The following is a 27,459-nucleotide window of genomic DNA, read 5'->3' on the forward strand; positions in this document are numbered from 1 at the left end:
CAGGCTTTCACTGCCATCTTTCTAAGCATTGTCAAAATAGAAATGTTGCTATTCCTGGTTAGTTTTTTCTCAGTTTGTTTTATCTTCATCATGACCCACAGAGAGGTAGCAGGGCACAGAAATGTTGATTCTCAGTTGACAGTAAGCATGTGGTTTAAGATCAAATAAAAAAATCATGTGGTTTAAGATCAAATAAAAAAATAATCTAGATGTTTGCAGGCTAGTTACAGGGTTCTGTTTTTTTCAAAGGTAGTAACTGGGTGAGAAATACAAGTCTATGTTACTGCAGAGTCTGACTGAAAGCACTACAGAAATGGTCACAGCTTCTCCTGGTTTTAAGTAAGTTACAAATAGTTTTAAAAGATATGGAGGGATTTGTACTTATGTTGGCTGTCCTACTTTTTCATTAAGTCCTTGCTGAGATAAGGTTAAGATGGGAATTTAAATGGTATTAAGGAAGAAGCCAAGATAGTAATCAGAATATAATTTACACTGTATTATCTCTCAAAAAACCAGGGCTGACCAGTGCTAGTCACCAATTAAAAAGTGGTGGAAGATTCCTGGTTTTCCAGGTAAAAGGCTGGTGTTGTTCCCTGTAGCAGTCAACAGGTGTAGAAATCATTTACATCAAACTAAAAACCACCCCATCTACCAAATATTTTTTCTAGTCTTCAAATCGGCTCTATTTCACTTCAGCTTGGGAGAGATTTGGTAACTGGTTTTATCTCTAATGGTGAAAAGATGGTATTGGCCCAACAGAATTGTTATGGAATATAATTTCAGTCGATGTGTAAAACCAGGAAGGTTCAGTTAAATAACAAACTAGTCTGGCAATGTTTTCAAGATGCTGTCCTCTTCTTGGCAATGTTGTGATGAAGTGGTTTTTCCAAATCTACGTTGAGGGTTTTTTTGACTAATGTTCTCGTACCAGGGAGTTATTAGTTCCTCAGTCTGTGTAATGTACATAATCTGTACCTCATATTTTGTTCATAAAGTGAAAACGTACATACATTTTTCCACAGGTCTTCTGTCTCTGTTTCTCAGAACCAGGGGCCGGCCTTTCCGTGGCGATTTTTCGAGAGTTCTGACTGAAAACCGTGAGAATTAAGAAGAAAACAACACCCTAAAACAAAGGTGGTGTTAAACCTTTGCCCTCGGCGGAGGCGCTGCCCTCTCTGAGGGGGCTCAGGCCGCGCTCCCCTCTCTGAGGCGCCTCAGTCCGCGCTCACCTGCGCGCCGCCTCCGCGCGCTTCCCGCCAGTGCCCCGACATCTTGCGAGGGCCTGAGGAGAATTTTAAGGTCATCACTCGCTCCGTGTAACCCTGGGGAGGGGGGGAGGTCCGCACGGCTCCTCAGGACGCCCCATCCCCGGCCTCTAACCCTGGTCGCGGCGCGGCCTTCCTTCGCGGGGCTCTCTGCCCTGAGGGGTGCCCCGGGCGGGAACCAGGGCCGAGGGGCGCCCCCACCTCCGCTCTCCCCAGAGCCCCGGCGGAGCTGGGCGCGGCACCGGCCTCTCCCCGCTGAGGGGAGCCCCAGCCCTGCCCGGGGAGGAGAGGCTCCGCTAGGGCCGCTACCTCGGTGGGGAGGAGAGAGGCGCTGCCCGCCCCCCCTCCCCTACCCCCCCAGGGCTTCCCCGCTCGTCGCGGCCCCGCTAAGTCTGACGGAGCTCCGCCGCCGCCCACCGCAGCGCAGCGGCCCGGCGCAGGAGGGAGGCGCCGTGCGCGGCCCGACTCCCCCGGCCGCCGCCGCTGAGGGGACAGCGGCCGCTTCTGCGCTCCTGGCGGCTCCGCTCGCTGGCTCAGGTAGGAGCGGGAGCCCGGCGCGGACCGGCTCCGCCGGAGCGGAGAGGGGGGTGGGTGAGGAGCAGCGACCCCCGGGACAGCTCCGCGCTGAGGTGACCTTGAGGCGAGAGGGGCGGCGGGGGAGCGCTGCCTGGGGCGGCGGTGGCGGGAGCCCGCCGGGACCAAGCCCGCTCGGGAGGGCTGCCGGGGACAGTGGGGATGCGGTTGAAGGATGGTTTTTAGCGGTGAATGGAGATGGCGCTAACGAGGGATCGCTCTGCGGGACGGGGGTGCCGTACGGCAGCCGGCTGCGCTGCCGCGGGGGAAATCCGCTTCACGCAACCCTTGTGCCAGGGTCCGCTTCGAGCCCGCAGGGCTTTTTAGTGACAGAAATAGGAGCGCGCAAGAGGCGGCTGTGGCCGCGCTCTGCCGTGCCCGGCTCGGGGAGCCCGAGGGCTGGGAGAGGAAGGGATGGGAAGCCCGCGCTGGCTGCCCGAGGCACCGCGGTCCCCGGGCGGCCGCCGCCGCCCTCCGCAGCACCGCGCCCGGCGGGAGCCCGAGCAACCCCGGGGCCGGGCTCTGGTCGTCAAGTTGCAGTCGGTGACGCTCTTCTTAGAAACATCTATTTGCGGGAGTTAGAAGGAGGTTTCAGCTCCTCAGCCCTGCTGCGCGGGATGCTGGGCTGGTGGAGGGAGAAGCCCCCCGGGACGGCGTCCCCGCCGTGTCCACGGGTGGGGGAACTCGCCCAGCTCCTGCGCCTTCGACTGAGCTCTGGTTCGCGGGGTGGGGGCATTTTCTTTTTCTTTTTCTTCTCCCCCTCCCCCCAGCCACACACACAGACTTGGGGATTTAAATATGTTTTACAAGCAGTATTGGAAGCCTCGCAGTGAAGCGTTAGGAGCTCCTCCGAGCCCGAGAAAAGCTGGTGCGGGAGGTAACTTTCCTTAGGTCAGGCAGCGCACCACCCGCCGAGGAGCCCCTGGATCCCGGCTCAGGTGGCTGCTGCAGTCCCCGTCACCACCACCGCCACACGACCGATGTCGTCAAGATGTGCGTTCCTATCGTCACTGAATATATCGGATAATTTTTCCAAACTTTTGATTTAAAGACTAGAAATATGAAAGAAGGAGTACACTGTCTTCCGTTACGTGTCTTCGAAAAGCCTGTTGTATTGTAGGTGGAGCAAGAGCCTCTTTTACTTACTTAAACTGTCAAAAAGTTTATTTCTTTCTGTGTATTTCTTGCTGATGTTTTTTTGCTTGTATTCTTTTCCTTCTTATTGTTGTGTGGTTTTATCACGTTCCACCAACACAAGTGAATCCTGTACTAATACTTTCTTTACTTTCTTTTTCCTTAAAGTGTATTTTGTAGTAAAGTGATATTTGAGAAGCATAGATACCAAGATAAGGTGCTGGGAAGATAGGCAAGCTGAAAGCAGTGGTGTAGAGTAGACCTTCAGTGGTGAAATAAACTAAAATGTAAGTTTATAAACAGTGTGAAAGTTGACACTGCTGTAACTCAACTCCCAGAGAGTAAAAAGCAATCTTCTAATGAATACTGATGTATTGGTGGTAGATACTGTGAGCCCTGAGTTACGTAAGCAGTTCTTTGAAAGTGAGTGGGACTTCATGCATTCCATCATGTTCCCAGGCAGCACCTTGCTTCTGATCTGTCCACTCATCAACACGTCACTAATTGTCCAGTGGTGGCTCAGAAATCAACATTTTCCTGATTTTCGTGTGAAGAAGCAGTTGCTTGTGTGTATCTGTGTATCTTGCTAATAAACCATTCCAGTAGTCTTTTTAATTATTTTATGATCTGAGGGTGAGCTCTGTTTTCCAAGTGAGTGTTGATATAAATTCTACTTAAAGCAAAAGGATATGTATGAAATGTTAAGTGTCAGTATTTACATGTTCACTTGAACATTTAATGGAATGAATGTTTTGTAGGATAACTCTTACAGTGCTGGATATTATCTTACCTTTAGTTCTTATTGGATATCATGACCAGTATTGTCCTTTGCTCACATGCTGTAAATCCAGGACAACAACCTCTTGGCTATTCGGATGATTGAATGTGATATTGATCCAAATTTCTGGCCTTTCTCTCTGTCCAAGCCATATCTTCCAACCATCCAATGGCCTGTTTCCTGATGAAATAATATTTTATTGTTTTTGACATGGTTCATGGCAGATAATGAGTATACTTGTATGGTGTCCTGTAATGCTATCATCTCAGTAGGGTTCTGTTTGGAGGAGTGCAATGGGGAGGGGACCATTTTAATAACTGGGGTTGATTTGGTTTTCCTCAAACAGGCATTGGGTATAATTTGAGATGCCTCAGGGTACCCCTTCTGGCCTTTTACACTGCTTCAGGGGACTGTGAGTCTCCACTGTGTCCCATGTCATAGATCAGACACAACAGGGCACCTCAGTGCTTAGTATGTAGCTAAGTATATATTCTATTAGCTACCTCTTTGTACATAACTAAATCAAACCTGGTGCATTTGTCTGGTTCCTTGTCCTTTGTTATCTAAGAATAAAGCACTGCAGATCACTTAGCACTTCAGCAATGTGACTAGAAAACAGGACTGTTTTTCTGAATATAGGTAATCCTCTAGGTGTTAGAGTTTATATACATCAGCAAACCTGCCATATGATGATTATTTCTCCAAAACTTATAATTAGCAGTTTAAGGTATATACAGTGAGGTTACAATGAAAATTCTGATGCTCAAAATGCTTTAAAACTTGCATTGTAACTTTAGAATAGGTGCAGGATAATGAGTATGGTTGAGGAAAAATATCATGAGTTGTCCATGAGGAAAAGCAGAGTAATTCTACAGGAGTTAAGTAATTGTTCTAGTGAGAGTCTGATGGGAGATGGTAGTGAAGGAGGTAATAGGGAAAGGGAAGTATGTTTAGATTTAAACAAATTCATGTGGCTGATAAAATATAAACATTTGCACAAAATTCAATCTTGAAGGGATATGCATGTCAGATATACTTAAAAATTCTGTTTAAAAACAAAGCTTCACATGTAGTACACTGTGCAGTAAATATTTGCAATTCACAAAATTCAAAATGGACCTTTGGTTGTCTTTTGAAAGAAAAAATATATATAAAATAGAGTATAAGTGCAGACTATCTTAAGAAGTGATGAATGCAAAAAAAAAAAATTGTAATTAATTGGCTGGAAAAAATATCTAAAATCTTTTTGTCAGAGGAAAAGTGAGCTTGGACAAGTAATATTTACATGGCTGAGATTGGTGTCAGTATATTCATGCCACGTGCATGAATACATGCTGCAAAAGTATCAGTTAAAAGTATCAGTTAAAGGCTTTTTTTTTTTTCCTTTTTTTTTTGCCAAAGCCTACTCTGAAAAAAAGTTCAATCTTCCACAAATGGAGTTTTTTAGGAGTGAAGTATTTCAGACTTCCATTTTACAGGCGTGACCAACTCTTTCAAGTTTATTGCATCTAATGCAGCATATCCTGAGTGATGTGTTAACTGGAGCTTTCCTGGGTGATCCCACACGCATCAGCTGAGGCTCAGATCTAAAGGTCATTGTGTAAAAGGCCTGCTTTTCACATATTTTGAACCTGACGTTCAGAATTCTTGACTATTTTGTAACATATAAATAAAATAGCTGGTGCACTGCAGGGGCGCCCTCCTCGCGCTGGAATGTAAACCAAAAAGGCTTTAAATGTTTCTTGGAGCCTGAGGTTGCTCTGTATTTAACACCTACAGTAGGAAGAGCACTTTGGAGGGTTCCTTGCATACCTTCAAGTGTGTGCATAAAAGGAAATAATTTCTGAAGAGCCCAAGTTTCTTCAATTTGAATGCTCAGGTAAGTGCCCTCAGAGCCCCAACCACAATTCTCTTATGGAGACTTTTTAATCTGCTTTCAGCTCTTTCTCTTCTCTGATCTAAAGGCCTTGCATTGCTGCCAGATTTTTCAGTTTTCCCACTCCAAGGGAAAGGCCATACATCCCAAGAACTCTTCATCCCAAGAACTGTTCATCCCAAGAACTGTACATCCCAAGAAAGGCCACACATCCCAAGAACTGCTCAGTTTCCAGGAGCTGCTGTATGAGGAGTGCCAAGTACTGGTGGAGGCTACGTTGTGGTGCAGTTTCTTGGTGTCTGTGAAAGAGCAGCAGTGATGCTGTGTACTAGGTACTACAGTTGTCACAACACAAGAACCTTTGTTTGCACAATGAATTTAGTAATTGTATAGTGGAATGACTTTAAAAAAGTAATAGCACTGGGTTTTGCAGAACCCAAACTGCTTGCTTGCTCGGAGCCCCTTGTGAAGGAGGTGCTTTGTCATGGAGCAGTCTGATTATGTATGCACTGAGTGTCTGTGTGGAAACCATCACATGGGTTTGCAAATTCATCAAGGCAGGATTGATTTTAATTGTTGAAGGGACAGGACTGCAAGACTGAGACGTGGTTGCCTCACTCACCCACCAAACTTCACAGCAGTTTGATCTGGGGTGTGCCTTTCAAGTTTTGAAAAATTTTCTGTAGGATAAAACCCAGAATTCTGAAGCTGTCTCTGTTTGGTGTTTATATTCTTAAGATTAATAAGTCATTCATTCCATAGTGTTTGGGGAATTCCTGTGAGCCTAATTTATTTGGTAACATTCTTAAAATAACTTACATTGGATTTCATGAAAAATATGTCTACTATAAAATCATCCAGCAGGAGTGAAGATTTCTTAAAAATGTTGCAGCTGCTGAGGTCCACTCCATATGACATACATCTCCTCTTAAAATATTAGTAGGATTCAGGAATTTTCTGGTGAGCTTTTTTTGGGTTAACAAAAACCTGTTGTTTTTTAAACATTGCCCATGAGGCTAATACTCCTTTTTGATACCTCATTATGAGCAGGAGATAATTTTCAAGTCTCTGGATAGCTTACAGTGCAAAAGGCACAGTGTCACCTTGAATGTCTTTGCTGATCATATATATTTTCTCCTGCTTGTTGAACAGCAGTTCTTCATCAGTGGAAATTATTTCCAGGAATGGGAAATCTTCCATCATGGAAGATATGATTGCATTCAACAGAACATACAAAATATCTCCATATATTAGACCCTTCAGCATTTCAGTTTTTGTGATACAGATTGGTGGGGGTTTGTTTTGGTTTGGTTTATTTTTCTTTTAAACTCTTTTTGTAACATTTTAATTATTTAAACAGGATAATAATCTTTAGGAGGTTTGCAATAACAGAAAATCTGTTTACAGGCCATGTTCTCTATAACCAAAATTGGCAACTCCCAATAGGTTGATGATTTCCTAGCAAGTGTTCTAATAGGCATCTCAAAATGTTTTAAAGCAGCAGTATGAAATGAAGAGATTTATCATAATCACAGACAGAGAAATATTCTTTGTTATCAGCAGATCACTTAGCAATTCTGTTGACAAAAGTTGCTGAAGCTTAAGGTAAATTTAATGTATTTAAAAAAAAAATCTTTGTCATATGGGTAAGTGGATATGTGTATTTTTAGGTGCTGTTATACAGTCATAGGAAAAGAAAAACAGGTGTTTTGAGAATAAACTTAGACAAGAAAAACTAATTGGTGGCAATATTAGATGTTTATGCTACTGTTTTGCAGCACTGTACTTGTGGTCTTCAGTTCAAATGCAGTTTTAATGCATTGCTTTATTCTACAAAATCTACATGTTCACCATCATTTTTGTAATATGTGAAGTATTTTATAGGTTTAAATAAGTTTCTACAAACTAAAAATCAAAGACTGGAATGATTTTAGGCCTATAAATAGTAGAAAGTAATTACGTGGAGAAAAAATGTCAAAATTTTGTCTGGAAAATATCTATTCCATGCTGCTGGATTTTTTCTTTTTTACAGTAAGTTCTAAGTGTCCCCTCAAAATGACAAAAAGTAGGCCCATTTTTGGTTAAACGTGCAAATGGCACAAGAATCATTCTGGAAGAGGTAGAATGATTCCTGTTGAGAGGTTAAATATTCTGAGAAATTATTGTGTAGCCCTGCTGATTCTGTGTCAAGCAGTAAAGAATTTGAGAGTAATCGGAGTAGGAAAATGCCATTATGGTCTGTGAGGGCTTGGTGTTTGTTTCCTCTGGAAGATGTGGTATTATGCAGCTTTTTGAGTGACCCAACAATGTTCCCTTCACATTTTTTCTGGACACTGCTAACATTTATTTCTTCTTAGCTAAATAAGATGACAAGACAGAGTTGCATTTACTGTGAACTTTGTTGTGATTTTCTCTTCTCTTCTCTTCTCTTCTCTTCTCTTCTCTTCTCTTCTCTTCTCTTCTCTTCTCTTCTCTTCTCTTCTCTTCTCTTCTCTTCTCTTCTCTCTTCCTCTCTTTCCTCTCTTTCTTCTCTTCTTCTCTCTTCTCTCTTCTCTCTTCTCTCTTCTCTCTTCTCTCTTCTCTCTTCTCTCTTCTCTCTTCTCTCTTCTCTCCTCTCTCTTCTCTCTTCTCTCTTCTCTCTTCTCTTCTCTCTCCTCTCTCCTCTCTCCTCTCTCCTCTCTCCTCTCTCCTCTCCTCTCTCTCCTCTCTCTCCTCTCTTCTCTCTCCTCTCTTCTCTCTCCTCTCTTCTCTCTTCTCTCTTCTCTCTTCTCTCTTCTCTCTTCTCTCTTCTCTCTTCTCTCTTCTCTCTTCTCTCTTCTCTCTCTCTCTTCTCTCTTCTCTCTTCTCTCTTCTCTCTTCTCTCTTCTCTCTTCTCTCTTCTCTCTTCTCTCTTCTCTCTTCTCTCTTCTCTCTTCTCTCTTCTATCTTTTCTTCTCTTTCTTCTCTTTCTTCTCTTTCTTCTCTTTCTTCTCTTTCTTCTCTTTCTTCTCTTTCTTCTCTTTCTTCTCTTTCTTCTCTTTCTTCTCTTTCTCTCTTTTTTTCTCCTTTCTCCTTTCTCTCTCCTCTTTCCTCTCTTCTCTTTTTTGTCTTAATTTTTTAAATTCAGGTTTTGCAAGTTTCTGAAAAGTAGAATGAAACAGAAAGGTTACTTTATGTGCAGCACTCCTGCTACACATCCTGGCACAACATACACTATTTTTAAAAATACCTCTATACTCTTTGCTACTTCTAGTCTACAATGGCTGCTAAATCCCTTCCAGCAGAGCTCAGCTTATCTCTATTTTGCATTTTGCTTGGTTTCTAGATTTGCATTTGGTCTGCTCGCAGGTTACTTTTCAACAAGTTTTTAAAGTGTATTAAGTTTTATTTTGAATTCTGATCTGTTCCACTTGTGGACTGAATGTGGTATGAAAGCTGCCTGCTTACTTCACAAACATTTTTCTCTGCTGAAATTTGTTAGTGGATACAGCCAGTGTGAGATGTGTTCTCTCAGTGTGCCACGAGAAGCTGCATTCCAGTGACAGTGAATTTAATGCTCACCTTTACTCCGTGCAGCAGTGAGTTTGTTTTTTAAGAAACTGGGTACCCAGGAAGCTGCAATTCCAGTCCCCTGGTAAAATGTGATTTTGTGTGGTATCATGTTGGGCAGTTACTGAAACCCTTGCTGTAGACAGGATAAATTGCCTATGATGGGGGTTCTGCCTTTAGTAGTCCAGTTACCACGCTGAAAAGGAAATTTCATTGGTTTGACATTTTGGTTATTTTCAGGCACTTAATCCTTAGACTGCTTACGTGATGATTTAACTTGTTTCAGCATCTTCCTGGGAATAGAAAGGGAGGTGGATTGGTTTGCAGTTTGTTCAGCATCTCTTTCTGAAGCTGCACACTATTTTTGCCTCTCCACAGTCCTTTGGGAACTTGACTCTTCCTTCGTGCATTATTGAATGTAGCAGCTAATGTTTGGGAATGGCTTTAGGTAATTCCCTAAGTACTCTGCAGTGAACTTCATACTTCTCTATCAAACTGAGTATGCCTGGATTCTTTTGATATTTTTTAGCCTATCCCTTTTTCTTCAGGCCTGGACTCCTGTTGTCTTGGCAAGAATCACTTTTTTTAAATTTTTTTTATTTTTTTATTTTTGCTTATCATTATTCTTTAGATATAGACATCAAAAGAATGTGAAGGAGGTACTGAAAACTTCAGCTTCCTCTTAACCATCTCTTATTTTCTCTCCTTTCCCACTGAACCCTAAAACCTCTCCTTATCTTTGTCTCCTGCTTACCTCTGCTGTATTTATAGATCTTTTCCTATTGCCTTTTTATGTCCCTCATTAGCTGTTGATCCTTTTGTGTGTTGGCCTGTCTGGATCACACTGGAAATGTTTTGGCCATTCTTTCCTCCTTGTTCTTTGTTAAATGCTTTTGGTTTTCCTTTTGTACAATCTCTTCTGAGAGTCTAAGCCTTTAAAGTCTCTGCATGGAACAGTAATAGTCTCTCACACTGTTTCCTATCTATTCCCTTTGCACTGAGATAATCTGTTGCACTATTTCATACAGGCTTTAGTGATAACAATGTTTTCCTGAACTCCTTGATCATCCCTTCAAGAGATGTTACAAATAATTTGGTTGAGTTTGCTGAAGTTGCTGCCCTGAATTCCACTTCTTTTTGTGCTTCTTTCTCGTCCTCCTTTCAACGTTTTGTATTCTCTTGATTTGTGATAGTGCTTCCTTGAGATGTGTTGCTGCCCTTAAAATCTCAGCCAACCCTTTCCTGATAATCAGAATAAAATTCAGCTGCAGTTAGTAACATCTCCAGTGTTCATGTAACTTTCTAGCACTGCTCCACCTCCACAATATAACGTTTCCTCTTCAAGGGAGCAGCTTGAAAAGATGAAAACCACACATAGATGTGATGGCTAGAGCAGGGAATAAGGAAACTAAGACTGTTAGACTGCTTTTATTTGGTGTTTTAGGGGATGTTTTCTGCCTTCATACAAGTTGCTTGCCTTTGCTGGGCTGTTGAATCAGATTAATAATTAATCTGGTACATTATGCACTTAACCTGCCCATTTCAAGCATTAATTCATCCCTACTTGTAAAGGTACTGAGAACTTGGGATAGAAAACAGTGTTGGAAATGCAAAGCACTGTTTGTATATTCAAGGTATTTCTAATGCTACTCAAAGAGTATTAAAGCCACTCCTTTTAGTAGGAGTATAGGATTGCAAGTTCTACTTATATACAAAAACCCAAGTGTCCTCCATGTGTGAAAACTTGAGTTTTTTGGTGGTGATCTCACAGGCACTGTTCTGAGAACCTGTGCTTTTCAAGTAGAAGAACTTGCCTAGAACAGAATACCCTTTCAGTGAAAACTTGATCCTGCTCTAGGGAGGGAATATCACATTTATAACTTAGCACTAAGTGTTGCTTTCTTGTCAAGAACCCATTGCCAAGTAACATTTATGGCCTGATTGTCAAATAAGTTAAAGGTAAAACAGTAGAAATATTTAATGTATTAAGGGCAGGATTTTTAAAAAGGCTGGAATGGAAGCCAAATGGAATTTTAAGTCCTGTTGGCTTGCCAGTAGGATGTCTGCATCTAGAAGTTGAATGTTTTTGAGAATTGCACTCTATATTGGTGAGTAATAGAGATCTTCCCATGATAATGGTATAAAGGGCTTACAAGTTACCATTAATAATTCAACTGGAGATTATTGGAATCTGATTCAGTACCTCCTGAAAATGTGGAAAAGTTTCTCTCATTGATTTGAGTGGCTTTGGATTGTGTTCTTAGGGCACTTCTATGCCATAATGTACTTTTGGGGGATGATTTTGCCCCTATCCATCTAGGTAGGCAGAGCTGAAAACCTTAAGCTACAGGAGGAACAGATGATGGAGGCTTTTATGAGGGTGTTTCTGTACCTCAGTGCAGGCAGGATCAGGCCAAGTGAGTTTCTGACAGCTTTCCATAGAAGCAGCTCAGTGGTGGACAGATATCCTTGGGAAGGGGGAGGGAGGTGGCTCTGCCTTCCCTCCCAGCCTCCCTGGTACACACCCCTGAGGAGCTGCCTGTTTGCATCACTCCTCCTCTTTCTTTGTCTTTTACTCTCAGCCTTTCCACTTTTATTTTACTTCTCCTCGCATTCTCAAAAAATCTGGATGAATCCTTTCCACTTGAACCATCTTAATTCCTAGAGAGTTTACTACTAGATATTGCTGTGGATGGAAACGTGCCTTTTACAGCTGTTTTATATGAGAGATGTCAATTAAATCTACCAGTTTTATCCAGTCTGATTTCCAAGCATGCCAGCAGCACAGCACTGTCTTTGGATAACCTGTGTATAAATATGAAAAATAGAAGCCTCATGTATGTATTTGTGGGGGGCATACAATCTATAACAGAACAACAGTGAGTCACAATTATTTTTAATAATGTATAGAGATTTTTAGGGCATTGTGGAAGTTCTGTTATCATATCAATATCTGTGAGAAGAGAGTGGTCAGTCAAATCAAAGACGTGTGAAGATGTCTTCATTAACACTGGAAGAGGAGCTAATAGGTCCATGTACTCTCCAGAGAGAGTATTTTTCTGCACGAAAATATGGAGTTACTGGTGTTGAACCAGAGGCAGTTTGGAGGTATTTTTGTCTTCTCACAACACCACTGATGTCTTTTAGCAGTGCTGCTCTGTGGCAGCAATGAACATGCAACACTATTTTCAAGTTGAAGAACATTCTGCTTCAGATGTGACCCTGCCTGAATTTCTCTGACTGCAGAACAGGGTGTTGGATGCTGCAGAATGCTTGGAGAAGTTAAAATGAACACTTAGAGGTGCACACATCAGTGTTCAGTTCCTGTGTGAATGCTTTCCTCAGTATCAGGTGGGGGAGGCTTTTTTAACCTGTTGTATTTCTGACTTCATAACTTCCCTATGATTTAGCCTGATTTTTTTGTTGTTTTGCATATTGATGTGTAAGTATGGTGAAAAAAATCTGAGATCATTGGAGCTTATGATGTCCATTCTTATCTTAAATCCATGATTTATGGAAGAAATCTGTATCCCTGAATTTTTTGCTTTGTGAGGGCAAGGTACAGAGAAGGAGAAGCCATAGGATGACTTCAAGTGTTGAACAAAATAAAACAAGAGTTGAAAAGCTTTCTATAAATAGAAGCATGGTCTCAGTTCAGAGAAGTACTTAGGCATATGTCTAAATCTTACATGTGCATTTGAATCCTGCTGAAATAAAGCATTAAACAACAGGCTTAAGTGCTGGTTTGAAATAGGGGCTGTATCTCCTCAGACAGACCTGGAGAGAGGGATGGTTTTCTTCAGAGGAAAATGCTATGCTGTAAGATGTAGTGGCACAACATGTTCTGTGAAGTTTTCTGTGAAGTTGCACACTGTGCACTGACCAGTTAATTTGGAGAACTGCTGGACATTAAAGTATTAGAGAGTAGCTGTGTTCTGATATTCCAAAAATTGTGTTCCTTTGTTATCTGCAGATTGGTCAGAGCTAATGATAACTGCTGTCTTTGTAAAAGTAGGATCTGTATTATCTATTAAAGGGAATTTCCAATTTCTTAGTAAAACCAACTCAACGAGGATTTTCCTCATGACACCTGTGAAGCAGTCTGTGCTCAGGAATTCAAAGTGTGGCACCTCAGCACTCTGGGAAGGAGTTTCCAGACAGGTGGAAAGACCATTTTGGTTCTCACTTTTTGACTTAGCCACCTAAGGCTGCTTTCAAAAGTTTATTTTTTTCTCAGACAGTATTTAGGAGCTATTTTCTTAAAATTAAATCTAGTTAATTGTTTCAGTTTTTCAGAGTATTGTTGCTTGTGAAACTGTTCCCCAGGGATCCTCACTATTGACAGCTGCTTTTAGTCATCTTGTTTCTGGAAAGGGTCTCCATAACATTGCCAGTGGTTTTGATTGCTGGCTGGATTGATCAGAAGGCAATCCTTGGACAGCACATCTTGATCAGGCTCAAATACCAAAAATACAATGCATCCTGCTTTTTTATAATGTGGACAGACATGGCTAACTGGACATCTTTTCATTTGTAGGAGGATAGAGGTATAAAACTTTTATTTCCATTGGGATGGAAACTTGAGTGTGTCACTCCCTTCTCAGGAGTTCCAAGGCAGAGTGGTGGCTTTGGAGAAACCTGACCCCTGCTTTGCTGGACAGTGTAGCTTCCACATCTCAGATCACTCACAATTAATCAGACCTAGGATTCCCCAAATGTTTTTTTGTATATTAGTTATCAGCAAGGAAACTTTTCCTTTGCAGTGGAGATCTGGGTGAAACAGGGAAGTAGCGAGTAGTTGGACTGCTATTTGAAGTTTTGACCAAACAAATATTTTGATGTTTTAATGGAACAAAATGCCCATGGGGTTTGGCAGACACAGATACCCTCACTTGGTTTACTTCACTGCTTTTCTGTTGAGCAAGGCTCTATACCTGTGTTGTGTGTTTGCATTAAGTCTCTATCAGGGGAGGCAGATTATGAGAATGGTTAATTCCAATGTTATACTTCTGAGCTGATTAAAGAAATTCTAATCTGGATCTTTACATAGGAAGTTACAAAGGAGTTTCATAATTTAAACAAGATCAAGTCTGAAAGTCATAATAGGCTCATGTAAATCTCCCCAGTGTAATAAAGTTGGAATATTTCAATTGTATAATTAAAAACACCCCTCTGTAAATATTTGAGTGCAGGTTCCTTGTTGCTTTACATTAGACTTGATTAGACCAGATCTGGCTTTGAAAAAGTGCCATTTTGATCTGATTCAAAGGTCAGCAGTTAGGAATCATGGATAAAGTTGTAATGGTCTCTTACTCTGTGCTGCATTTGGCACTTCAGGTGGCACAAAATGAGCTTGGTCTGTTTTGAACTTCATAATGTGAATGGCAGTTTCTGTAACAAGGATCAAAAGATTTATTAGAAACAGGATCAAGATATGAAAATCAGTTTGTAGAATGACATATAGCTTCTGTTAAAATTAAGTCTTACTATGTGAGGTAATTAAGCAGGTTGGTAGATAAACTAATGATCTGGTCTTCATGAAATACGTGGATTGAGAAACTTCCAGCAGGATTTTGCTATGGAAATGACAGATTAGACTGGAAGTAACCTGACAAAGTGTTTGATGATCTCAAGTTGAAGTGTACCTGTAATGAAGCAAATCACTTTTGCAAAATATAGATCTCTATCAAACTTCTTCAAAACAAGTTCAGCATTTTAAATGAAATGCTCAGAAGCTGTTTTAAGGCAATGTGACAAATTAATTGTTTAATTATTTAGTCCAGCGATGGTGCCAGAGGTGTTTAACTCTTGCATCCAGAAGGAAAAACATTTTTTGAGCTATATATCAAGTAGCACTACTAATATTAATTACAGAAGTCTTACAATTTTTGATTAAAAAACGCCTTCTATTAGGAAAAAAAGTCCATTTTTCAGAGGTAGGATTTTGATGTGTTAGAGAATATGATCAGTAAAGTTGAACAAGGTGATCATAGTTACTAAATATTTTTGTTAACTAAAGGAAAAAGTAGTGAGGAAACCTAACAGTCATCGTTTCCTTTGCAGTCCTTTCTGTGCTTTTTTCTGCAGAGAGCTTTCAGCAGATTTTAACCTAAGCAGGGCTTCATAAGATGGATGTGTTCTCTCTCCCTTCCTCCACCTCCTCGGGAAGCTGAAATCAAATTGCATTGTGCAGCAGATTAGCAGTGAGTTGGGTAAGCAACGTGCAGAGGCAGTGATGACCTGGAAGCCTGGTTATAAGCCCCCCAGCCCAGTGCTGTGGCTTTTTCCTAGCTGCTTCCTTTCTTTTTGAGCTGACTGACAAGTGGATATGGAAACACAGCACATGCACAGCAATCTGAGAGTTAGATTTGTAATAAGGGAGAAAAAAAATGCTATCTTAGAGCAATTAATACTCTTATTCCCAATTCTTCCTGAAGGTGGAAGGCAGGGTTTCTTCAGCTTCATTCAGGTTATCAGCTACTGTGTTTAATTTAATTGATGGTATCTTTTTGTATTCACTTTTTTCATTCTTATGCAGCAGGATCACAGACATTTAAAGGTATGGTAACAGTGGTCGAAGTATCTTTGTCTGGAGAAACTCATAACAGGTATGGGTTTTTTCCTTCTCTTTTTTTTCAGTCTGTTACCCAAGATGCTTTTTTAGCACCATGAGCTGAGGGTTGGTAGGATTTGGTGTTCTGCAGTTTAGTCCAGATGAGCTAATCTTTGCTGTTTTCATAGAAATAACAACACATTATGAGTTATTGATGTGAACAACTTCTTGAGATCCTTATAGGGGAAAGTCATATTTAAAGACAGCATACAATAAAGAATATACCTGATAAAATACAGATTAATATGCATAATAATAGCACAGCTTTGTGACAAACAAGTAACTTCATATCTATGTAGAGCTAAAGATTTCAAGGAATGTCAGAGAAGTGCTTTCTATCTATAAATATTTGTGGAACCTTGCCAAGTGATAAAAACTGTAAGGCAGGCTGCAGCCTAAAGATCTGATCTTAGAAGTCACCAGTTGCTGTAGCAAAAATTAAAATCCATCATCATTTTGCAGGAAAAACTTAAAAATTCCCCAACTTACTTAAAAAAAAACAAACAAACAACCCCCCCAATTTTTCTTTTGCCTTGTTCCTCATTTTTGGAAGGAGTGATCTGATTGGGGTTTTTTCAATTTCTTGGCAATAATGTCTTGAAGATAATGCTGGGGCTGCTTTGAAAGCCAGTTCTGTGTTACAGGAGTCAGCATTAATCCAGATGCATAAAATTCCTGGTGTAACATTGCCCTTTTAACGTTCCATGGGGAGCATAAAACAGCTTTTCAACACACTGGGGCAGGAAGTGCATATAAAGTGGAGTATTCAGTTGCCAGCAGGTCTACAGACACAGAATAATTTAATGAACTTGAGAGAAGTGGCTGAAAATGAAGAAAGTGTGTACTAAGTCTTGATATGCTCTGTGGTGTCATTTTACTACAACAGATTACAGAAATGAAGCACTAGTATTCAGCATTTTTCTGTACTTTTTTACTTTTTCCCCCAAAGAGCTCTTTCCTCTAGGAATTAAACCCAGGTTCTGTTAGATAAGCTGAAATTTAATAATCAAAGCACCATGAATGAAGCATTTTTGTCAGCTCTGCTATTTTGAACTGCAGGGTAGTTATGGTGAGTAGAAAGTGAGGCTAGAATAAATCCTCCAAACAATAATTCTAATTGTAGACTTAAACTTAAGAAGATCCAGCTTATCTGGAAGGCTAATTTTTAAAAAAATATTTGACAGATGCAAAAGACTTTGTAAAGAAGAGGGTTATAAAATCAGGTAGTCCCAGATTAGGATATTGGGATAAATATATTAGGATATTATCCTCATTCTGTGAGCAGGCTCACGAGTGAAGGGGATGCTGTCTGAACAAGGTATTCAGCAGAATGGGGCTGACTTCTTTGTCCTCTTGTGCTACAAATATTTATCTCTGCAGACAGGAGAGCTCAGTGTATTCTCTGTGTTTTCACTGTGAAGAGTTTCAAGTCTAATGTCTGTGTGAAGTGGATGAAAGCCTAAGAAATTATGCATATTCCCAGAACTCTTTCAAAAGAGGATGCAGGGAAATCCTTGACTCGGGATGAAACTACACTCCCAGGTGCACAGGAGTGGGTTTAGTGACTATTTCTCAGGATCCAGCTTTTTCTCCCCTACCTTGCAGCACTGGAAACTGGAAGAAAATTAGCATTTAGAAAGTTAGGATTGAATAGGTCCCAGGAGCTGACAGTATTGCTACCTAAGGCAACTGGACCAGGGCAAGAGAAAGAAAATGCCTTAACCAAGATGCAATTTGTGGTGTAAGATGGGTGAAAATTTAAAAAAAAAAAATCTCAATTCAGAAGTCAGCTTAATTACTTCAAGTATTGGATGAAACAAAAAATTAGGTCAAGGATGTTGAAAAAATTTTGAAAATATTTTTATTGAATAATACTGCTAAGCAGAGACATGAGTAATATGTGTCAAAAACACATTCTCATTTCAAATGTCTTTTAGGAAACCTCAGAATATTGTTCTTCTGCCTACCCTGCTGCTGATGTGACCTTTTGTAGTCCCCTTGTAGAAGCAGAGGAGAAGACAAGGACTCAAGAATAGCAGGGTAGAAACCCAGCAGCTAGGGCTGAATGCAGTTCTCAGCTATTGAGTATGTAGAAAAAATTGTCCATACAGCTTAGTTCTAATGGTGATCAAAACTGGAGTCCATTTAGATGGAGAGTCAGTTTCTCCTTCCCTAACAGATCTTACAAAAAGTAGACATTATTTTCAGTTTCTGCTTTTCTCTGTGCACTAACTACCTTTAATTTTCAGTTAATTTCTTCTTCATTTAAGTGTTTTGAAAGATAAGCTATAAGCATCTATAAAACATCTCTATAATCATAGACATTTTGCTGCTCTATAAACAAATGCTTTTGGACACAGGCACAAGAATTCTCTAAGGAGTGACTTGATTGTGTGTTTTAGCTGTAAAATTAATTTTCTGCTGAGTAAGTGTAACTTGGTTGGAGGTGCAACCAGGACAAACTTAAGACAGCTTTAGAGATTGTTTTAAATTTGTCAAATGCTCTTAGCAAAACTGTGGTTTTGTGTAGTACAGCTCTACACACACATTCTTAATGCTGTGTCAGTGATTCAAAATGTTTCACAGTGTCATGGTAAAATTTAGTTAATTTCAAGTTTTAAAGTAAATGGTATGAATGGGGAGAGTAAGCATGAATGTAATCACACAAATCAAAAGCCTTCTGAATTCCAGTTGCTAGGACAGAACTGTGCTTTTTGAAGAGTTATCATGTATTATTTACTAACATTTCATACCTGGAAGATTTAGAGAAGCCTAAAACCTTGTGCATTCTGTCTCTCAGCTGATTTTCCTGTCCTGTTTCATCTGGTTTTCTGTGCTCTTTGGCTTGGCAAAGATAAATGTGTGTGCATACAAACACAACATCATTTAATTACAAGTCCAAGTAAATGGTGGATGTGTGCACATACATAAACACACACATGCTGTCCTCAGTATCATTTAATTACCACCCAGAGCAAACAATCTTTGGTTTCTGTATCCTAGGGCACAAAAGCAATGTTTCCTTTCTTTTGTTTGTTTTAGTGGCAGTTGGCTGTTTCTCTGAAAGATGTAAATTCCTATCTGACTACAGAATAGGAAAAAAACAGTAGAAGTGACTGTGAAAATTAGAAATACATTACACTTTCTTGACATCTAAATATTTGGTAATGTGTGAAATTGTTTTGTGTGTCTCCACTGCACCTTGCTATCCTGTTTAACATTTCCATATACAGCATGAAAATTAAAAATTTGATCTGGCCCAGGTGCTGTAGAAATACAATCCATATTTATTCTGTGAGCACGGACACATTCATATGTGTGTACTTAGCTTTCTGCTTTTCTTATTAATTTTTAGTTTTTATATTTTTCTTACTAAGTTAGTAACTAAAGAATTTTATATATATATATAATATATATATCTTTCTGTTTTTCTTAACAATTTTTAGTTTTTATATTTTTCTTTCTAAGTTAGTAAGTAAAGAGTTATATGTATATATATGATATATATAATCGAGCTCATATGAACTGGAATTAGCAGAATGCCTGCAGGAGATAGAGTTTAAAATGTTTTTAAAAAGCTTTCTAACTGCCTCTAAGAATGTGTACAAATTGAGCTGGAGGGAAGTGGTGCAGATGCTGAGTTTCATACTAATTCATAAATAAAGTCTGTAACAGGCTTGTCTGTTGCCTAGTTCCTCAGGTGTTACTTTTATAAAGTATTTAAGTTGTGTATCATAATTATTATTTATCTTAATTTAATTGGACAGTGTATCTTTACAGCTGGTTGTAGGAAATGAGGCCTGAACATATTTGATAAAATATTCAAACAGAAAAGTTGTAATTGATCTCAGAATTGAATATTTTGTTGTCTTTGCTATCAGCTCCCCAGGAAGGAGAGAAAAACCTACTGACAGGTCAACATCTTACTAACAAGGCATCATTATTTCATTTGCATCCCTGTTAACCTATTCACAGTCCTGCTGCTGATTCTTCAGCTGAATATTGTTTAGACCCTTCAAGTGGTTAAAGAGATCTCAGTCAGTTTACCAATAAACAGGTGTTTAAAGCAGAGAACTAAAAATAAGACTAGAAAGTGATTGCTAATTGGCATCCTGTTGGTTGGCTCAGCAAGAGGCTACTGAGACAGAAATAATATTTATGCAGTACCTGGGTCCCACTGTAATAAAAATTAATAATGACTGAGCTGCTTTCTCATCCTTGGAAGTGGTCCCTCTACTTCTGAGTTGGAGGCATGTTTGTGAAACAGCTGCCCTCTGGGTATGCCTCTTCAGTAAGTAAGTAATAGACTTCAAGCTGCATAACCTTTTATCCTCACTGAAATATTAATTATTTTCAATAATCCCAGCTATGCACAAAGGAGTCAAAGTACAAATGCTGATTGTTGAGGCAGGGAGGAGACTGGAAGAGAAGACCTCAGAAGTCTCTATACAAATCAAGCTCTCTGGAACTCTGCTGCTTCTTCTGGCTTTTTCCTAAAGAATTTCCTTGGCCCATCCTTCTGTGTGGCTAGGTAAGAGCACAGAGGCACTTTTCCTCTCAAAGACAGAGGAAGCTGTGGAGTCCTGCTACTCTGCCCTTTCAGGAACAGCAATACATAAACAAGGCAAGTTCTTTGCCATATTTATCCCTGCTGTGGTTTTGGTTTTGGCCTAGAGAAGATGGATACACCTGAGCCTTGAAAGGTTCCTCTCCACCATGCCTGCCAGCATGGGTACCAACTCATGGCAGTGTTATCTTAACCATATAGGGGCATGTAAACATCATGTAAATTTATCTGGTTACCCAGCTCTGAGGTGCACACTTGCATTCCAGACTGGACTCAAATCACTGTCAGTGGTCAGCTGAGCAAAAGCTGGTGAACTTTTTTGCTTTCATGTACTTAATGGCTGAACCAAGTATTTTGCAAGAAACAAAACCAGAACTGAACTGAAACAACAATTATAGAACTGTTGGCAAAACAAGCTATAAGGATTTGCTTTTCAGCCTAAAATATTTGCCAGTTCAGTTAAAACTAAATGTTTTCCAGGTTTTCTTAAAACTAGATGATTTTTGAAATGAGAACTTGACATTATAAAAATATTTTAATATAAAACATTAAATTGTCCAAAAAGAACTTCACTTTTATTTCAAAATGAGATTTTTTTTATATTTTGAAACTTTCTCTCAGATTTTTTCCAGCTTAGCCCCTTGGTCAAATATGACTTCAAATAATAGTAAGTTCTAGTCATGACCTTCTCCTGCTCCTGCACTCCCTACCTATCCCCAAGACACACTTAATTTTCCCTGAAGCTTTCTGGCTGTATTATTACTGATTCCTCTGACTTCTGCAAAATGTTCCTCTGCTACCTGGATGTCATTCTGAGGAATGACATGCTCTTTGCTGAGGTTTTCAATCGACTGCAGTTTGAGTGACTTCTGAAGAAAACTCAGTCCATTTACTTCCAGACTGCATGAGAAGTGATATGGACGAGACCCTCCCTAAGTACTGAAAGTAGGAAAACATAAGATGTCTCTATTAGTTTCTTCCTATTCTAATTCTCAAAGTGGATTAAAAATCTAAAGCATGGATTATTTTAGGCTCATGGAGAAATGCACACATCCATAATTCAGAACAGAACAGAACCACACTCTATGCCAGTGGCTTTCATCTAAAATAAATGTAGCTATTCCTTCATCCAGGGCTTTTCCCTCTTATTATTCCAGTAGCTGTGTATGCTCTTATGTGATGTATGTACAGATATATATCTGTATATTATATATATATATATCTCTATAGATGTGTATCTGAATAGTTTTGAAAGGTGTTTTTTTCTTTTGCTGTAGCTGTTAGGAATTCTGCTGTTGCAGACTTAGATTTGAAGTGTTTAACTTGGGAGGAAGTACTTAATGAAGAGCTGCTGAAATGAAATTTCAGACAGGGAGCTCCCAGTGCAGAGGGTGAGAAAAGGTGCAATATAGAGCTGTTAGTCAGAGCTCATGTACAGCAGTGACTCTGTCACTCAGTGGCATTTCCTGTCCTTTCCTCTGAAGACTTTCTGTGGATCTGTTAATCATCATTCCTGGGTTTAAATGCAAAGTCTCTGCTTTGATCTCCTTGCTCTCCCACAGCCCTGCCTATAGGAGCTGTCAGGCAGGCTTTTCATGGCCAAGTATAATCTGTCAAAAAATCCAGAGACAATGTCTGCCCCCAAATTTCTTATTTGCATATTCACCTGTGCATCTTCCTGGCTCGGACTTGGAGTTGTTCTTTTCCTTCCATTAAAATCTTCTGCTGAGCAATGAGGTCATTGCAGCACTTTCCCTCTCTCTGTTTCTTCTGGAGAAGCATCACTGTGTAAATCACTGCAATGGCATCACTGCTTGCCACAGTCTTGTAATGTAGCTGCACCTCTAATAATGATTCATCTTTCAATCTGCTCAAGGACTCCAAATATGAGAGAAAGGAGAAATAGCTTGAATTATATAGAGAAAGTTTTGCTGTGAATTCTCAACCCTGCTTGAAGTCAGCTGGCTCTTGTGGATAACCTGTATTGTCTGGTATGGTTTTTTCTTCAGCTATCCAGTGAACTTTGTCTCACAGTGATGTGTGGGGAAAAATAAGAGCAGAGTTTTGCTGGTACGTTCAGAACCTGCAGGTATGTTTTTACCTGTATATCAAAAACTATCCAAGAAAAAGAGGATTTTTTTGTTTCCCCAAAGTTAAGCCCTCAGAAAAACAGCAAGGGATAAGTGACCTATCTAGAAGATTGAATTAGAATTTTCTCCAGTAAATGTTTTTGTAACACCTCTAAGCCTAACAGAGAGGAGGAATAAATTCTAACTTTCTCTATCAGATAATTCCCAAAATAAATAAATGTTAAAGGCCTGTATGGTTATCCCTGTGTTGGAAGGTAATAACAAACTAAGAGACTGGAGCAACTGAATAGCCATAAAGGCTGTGTAATTAATGTGTAAAGGTGTGTGTAATTTTCACACCCTTCATAGTCAACAAAAAATAGAGACACAACTGTGGTGGGTATTTCTCTGCTGAAACAACAATTGCATTTGAATGTTAACACACTTCTAGTTTTAGAAGCATTTGAAATACCCATCTAACTTGCCACATGTTTGGAAGTAAGTTGTCTCCAAACCAGAATAGCTATGAGACAGACTTAAAGACCTACAATTCTGACAAGAGAATAAGTTTTTTAAAAATGTAAATGTATTCCCTCATATTCCTCTGCCTGCTAACTGCAAAGAATCCAAACTTCCACTGTGAATAAAGGAGAGAGGGAGGGAACTGGATCTGAGGCAAACAAAAATGTTTTGGTCAAATAGGATTAGTTCTTAAATCTGAAAAAAGCTTGTGGAGTCATGCAAAATAGAAAAGAGAGGTTTAGCCTGCATAGAAACAGAATCACATGAGTGCAATATCATTCAGACTTTCACTAATGACATTTGGTTGTTGTTGGAGACAAATCTTTGAGAAAAGTAGTACAGTATTTTTAGAGACAAGGAGCTCAATTTCCTTAGCTTCTTGCAGTACATGGAATACAATTATTGCAAGGGGGATGGAATGGGAGTATGGCAAATACTCTTCTAATTTTGTGTGTTTTCTTTAAACAGTGAGGTGTTTTTTTGTTTTGGTTTGTTTTTTTTTAAGGGGAATGTGTATTGTTTTGTGGGCTTTGCAGCTTGTGTCTCTGCTAGAGTCTCACAAGGAGCTGGAAGAGAATGACAAGGCACAGGGAAAATAGTTGAAACCTGCCATACCAAGACACAGTTTAAGATATTTTATCCTGGAGATAGTGGCCAGAATGACATTTCTCAGTCCCCTCATTTTCTTGCAGACCTCTTTGAATAATTGCCCACATCCCCAGGGCGTGGGGAAGGTTGGAGTCTTCCTCCATCAGCACCTGCAGAGTGCTTTGTGTTTGTTTCAGAAAAAGGATGAAGGGTGTAGCACCAGGCTCAGTTTGTCTCAATTGCTTCATTCTCTGAATAAGTGCTCTTTGCATTTGGACTGTAGGAATGTTTTGCATTAGTAGCAGGGGGCTTGTTAGTTTCCTCAGTGTTTTTAAAAACCCGAGGCTTACCTGTAATAAAGTTTACTGCTTCAGCTCATTCAGAGAAAGCATAAAAAATTAACATTTCCTTTCCTGGGATAATGCTGCATTTCCAGATTCCTCAGCACAAGTCAGATTGTCAGTCGTGTTGGAACTGGATTAGAAAATGCATTCAACTATGGTAGACATCCAAGGAAGTTCAAGTGGCAAATCCCCTATGAAAAGGCTCTTTTAGAAAGTTCTCCTGGTGCCACCCACATTGCCTCATTGCTGAGGATTTTGGCTGTTCTTGAAGGCACTCACATTATGTACAGGGTCAAAGATCAGATAAAATACAGGGTCAGTGTTACAGGTGTCAGAACAGGCATTTTGTTCCCTTTTTTTGCACTTGAGCATTTTCCAGCAGAACCTGGCCAACCATCTACTGCATTGCCTGTGTAGGGTTTGTGTGATTCCTTCTCCTCTCCAGCACTGTTCTGAAAAGATCCCTTTTCATGAGTTGATCTCAGCACTTTGAGATCTTTCAGGTATGTGTTGCAGTGCACACTCATCTTGGCTTTGGTCTCTGTTCTCTGTAATTTAGAGAAAGCAGAGGTATGGGAGATGTATTTTGCTCTTCTTAGGATCCTTGTTCAAAGTGTGAGTGACTAAAGTTGTGACATGTCTGTCAAAACATGTCTCAGGTTGGGCCCAGAAGACAGGAAAAAATTGGAACTAATGAAAAAAATGAAGTAAGGAGCATTTTAAACTCATTTTAAATTTCCACATCAACATCACTGTTGAGAAAAGGATGTTGTGTTGCTGTGCATGGTTTTTGTAAATAAAACTTGGTATTAGTATATAGGAAGCCATCCTTCTCTGCAACCTTCTTTAATGGAGGAGAAAAGTAAACCTCCTTACATCACACTGTCCCATAAGCCAAATTGTGTATTAACCCCAAGGTGAAAAATGGTATTAACAGCTCTGAATGCTCCCTCAGTACTGTTCCATGAGATTCTGTCATGCTTCTGGCAAGTGGGGGAATGACTCACAATGATTCCTTTCCTTTGCCTAATAGATTTTACTTGGCTTTTTAGTCCACTTCCAATTTGATGAAAGTTCACAAAACAAAAATACTCCCTGTGTGCCTTCTCCTACACCCAGATACAATTTTCACTTGCACTGTCAAGCATTCAGCATCCATCAACAAGCATGTTTTTTATCCACACTTATTAATGTGAAAGAAATAATACTCTGGGAATGTGGTATTTTTTTTTATTTTTTTTTTGTCCTAGAGCACTGTACCATGTTCTCCTAAACTATGTGAAGCTCCTCTGCACAGTTTCTTATGGTTTTATGGTTACTCTTAAAAATCTCTGTTGTCTTGCCTTTGCCCTTGATGCTGAGGCAACACCTGGCCCATAGTGGCCAGAAGATAAAGTCATCTGAAACATAACTCAGCAGGACTCCCACCAGAGTCTCCTGAAGCCCAGGCTGGCTTCTGGCTGATTCTGAATGCAGTCCAGGGAAGGGATTTGTCATTACCTGACAGCTTCTATCCACTGATACAGATCAAATCTACATTTTAGGAGAGAGATTGTTTCTGTTTTTTAGTAGAAACAAACTACAAATATAAAATAGATGGAATGCAAAGTGGATTGAGGCAGTATGGGTGGAAAGGGGAAAAATGTTTTATCAGGTTAATAATTTCTAAAGAAAAATTAAGTCAGCTTAAAGGAAATGACTATTGTGTTGTCAAATTAATATTTTATTTAAATTAGGTAATGCTACCAACTATAAATCACTTGGTGACTCTGCCTTGAACATTTTTCTCTTTGGGTAGACACGACTGACTTCTAAAGACAGGAAAGGTTTATTTGCATTGATCCCAGAGTGCTGACCTCAGGCTAAGTGCCATCAGCTGTGAGTTTAATAGCATATATTTAGATGGATTTCACATGATTGATGTGAAGCTTTTTCATACCTTATAAATACAGCAGCTTTTCCTACTCCTCCTATGAGGAACATGGGACTGCAATCTTTTTTTGTATGAGTGACAGCTGCAAGTGCCAGTCAAAATGCCACTACTTGTTTTTTGCTTTGGTTTTTTTAGTGAAAAAGTCACCTCATGTTTCAAGTCTGAGTTACTCAATCTTGCCAGCTCTGGAGCCCTGCTCTGTCTGAGGAGTTCTCCCTCCAACACAGCCTGTGGGCTGGTGTACAGGGCAGCATTTTCAGCTCAGCTTGGACTCTGCACAGATGCTGAAGGAGAACATGTGTCTGTCCCCTTTCCTGGATTTTTCCCTTTTCTCTCTGCCTCCCCTGCCTGCATCATGTGGCCAGGGATGGATGCTGAACTTCTGGGATACAGGTGGAGGTGTTTGGCTCTGCAACAGAGTTCAGGCAGTTGCTTCCTCACAATTCTGGAGGGAAGGCAAGAGTCAAAATGTGTCTGATCTGACCCTCAGACCAACAGCTGTGTGCTCAGCTCACCCAAAATAACCCCACCAAAACCCAACAGAAAACCCCAGTAATTAAGACATTGTGGAAGTTTTCTATCCAGCAAATAAAAACGAAGCATGGCCAGCAATAGGAGCAGAGGGAAAGAAAGCTGCAGGCAGAGATGCAACAACTTTACATGTGTAGCACTGAAATTGCTGCTGTGGTGGCAGCAGAGCCAGAGGATGCTCTCTGGTACCTCCTTTCAGAGAGGAAACAGGATATGGTTAGAGAGCAACAAACACTTTTGTCCCCATGCAGGCATCAGCAGGGGCTCTGAGCACCTGGAGGAGCCAGAGACTAAAACAGGGAGTATTGTTGTGTGTGGGAGATTTGCTGATAGCTCCCCAGAACAGGAGCTTTGTCATTTTAGCCTGGTGAGGAGAAACTAACCCCGTGAGCTGCTGAGGCCTCTCAGGTGAATAACTGATCAGAACATATTAAAAACAGCCTCTTTAAAATCCAGCACAGAAAAAATGAGAGCCTTTTTTATTAAATGGCTAGAGAGTTCTTCACTAATACATGACCAAGCAGTTATTACCAGTTGTTTGTATCTGGCTTCTGAGGCAAGGAATCGTGATGAAAAATCTAAGCAGCCCTAAATAAATCAAAATGGTGAAAGAAGATTTTATTTCACTGAATGATCTAAAACAGGAAAAGAGGCTTGTTAATTTTTGCTCACTAGTGTTGAAATCAATCACAGCTGACTTGAATCAGGTCAGAATTTCACCCACATTGCTTTTTCTTCTCCCATGTGTTGCTTGTTACTCCAGTTTCCAGGGCTTCTCAGCAACTGCTGCTAATATAAAGGTTATATTTTTGTATAATATAAAGGTTATATCCAGCAAGGACCTGACCTCCTCTGTTGTAAAGCCCAGAGCTGCAGGTGCAGGAGCCCCTGTGCTTGGTTTATCAGAGGATAATTTACAGGGTCCTTTACAGGAATAAAGAGGAGTAGCTGAGGGAACTGAGATTGTTGGGTCTGGAGAAGAGGGGGCTGAGGGGGGAACTTCTCACCCTCTACAACTCCCTGTAACAAGGTGGGTGTTTGTCTCTTCTCCTAAGTACCTAGTGATAAGACAAGAGAAAATAGCCTCCAGTTGTGCCAGTGGAGCTTTAGATTGGATATTAGGAGAAGTTTATGTACT

At 40.2% G+C, this 27,459-nt stretch overlaps 1 protein-coding gene across 5 annotated transcripts in view; it reads left to right on the plus strand.

The window, feature by feature from the left end:
* Window positions 1-1,520: 1,520 nt before the first annotated feature.
* The window catches only part of ATP2B2 (ATPase plasma membrane Ca2+ transporting 2), a 408,804-nt gene continuing 382,865 nt past the window's right edge, over window positions 1,521-27,459 (plus strand). For 3 of the 5 annotated variants that reach the window (XM_071755387.1, XM_071755378.1, XM_071755369.1), the window contains exon 1: window positions 1,630-1,802. The gene's annotated coding sequence lies outside the window, so the exon portion shown is untranslated. Of the gene's footprint in view, window positions 1,803-27,459 lie in introns of all 5 variants that reach the window. The other 2 variants (XM_071755377.1, XM_071755355.1) reach the window with 2 other exon arrangements.

The sequence above is a fragment of the Heliangelus exortis genome, chromosome 12 (assembly GCF_036169615.1).
Source record: "Heliangelus exortis chromosome 12, bHelExo1.hap1, whole genome shotgun sequence".
Taxonomy (NCBI): domain Eukaryota; kingdom Metazoa; phylum Chordata; class Aves; order Apodiformes; family Trochilidae; genus Heliangelus; species Heliangelus exortis.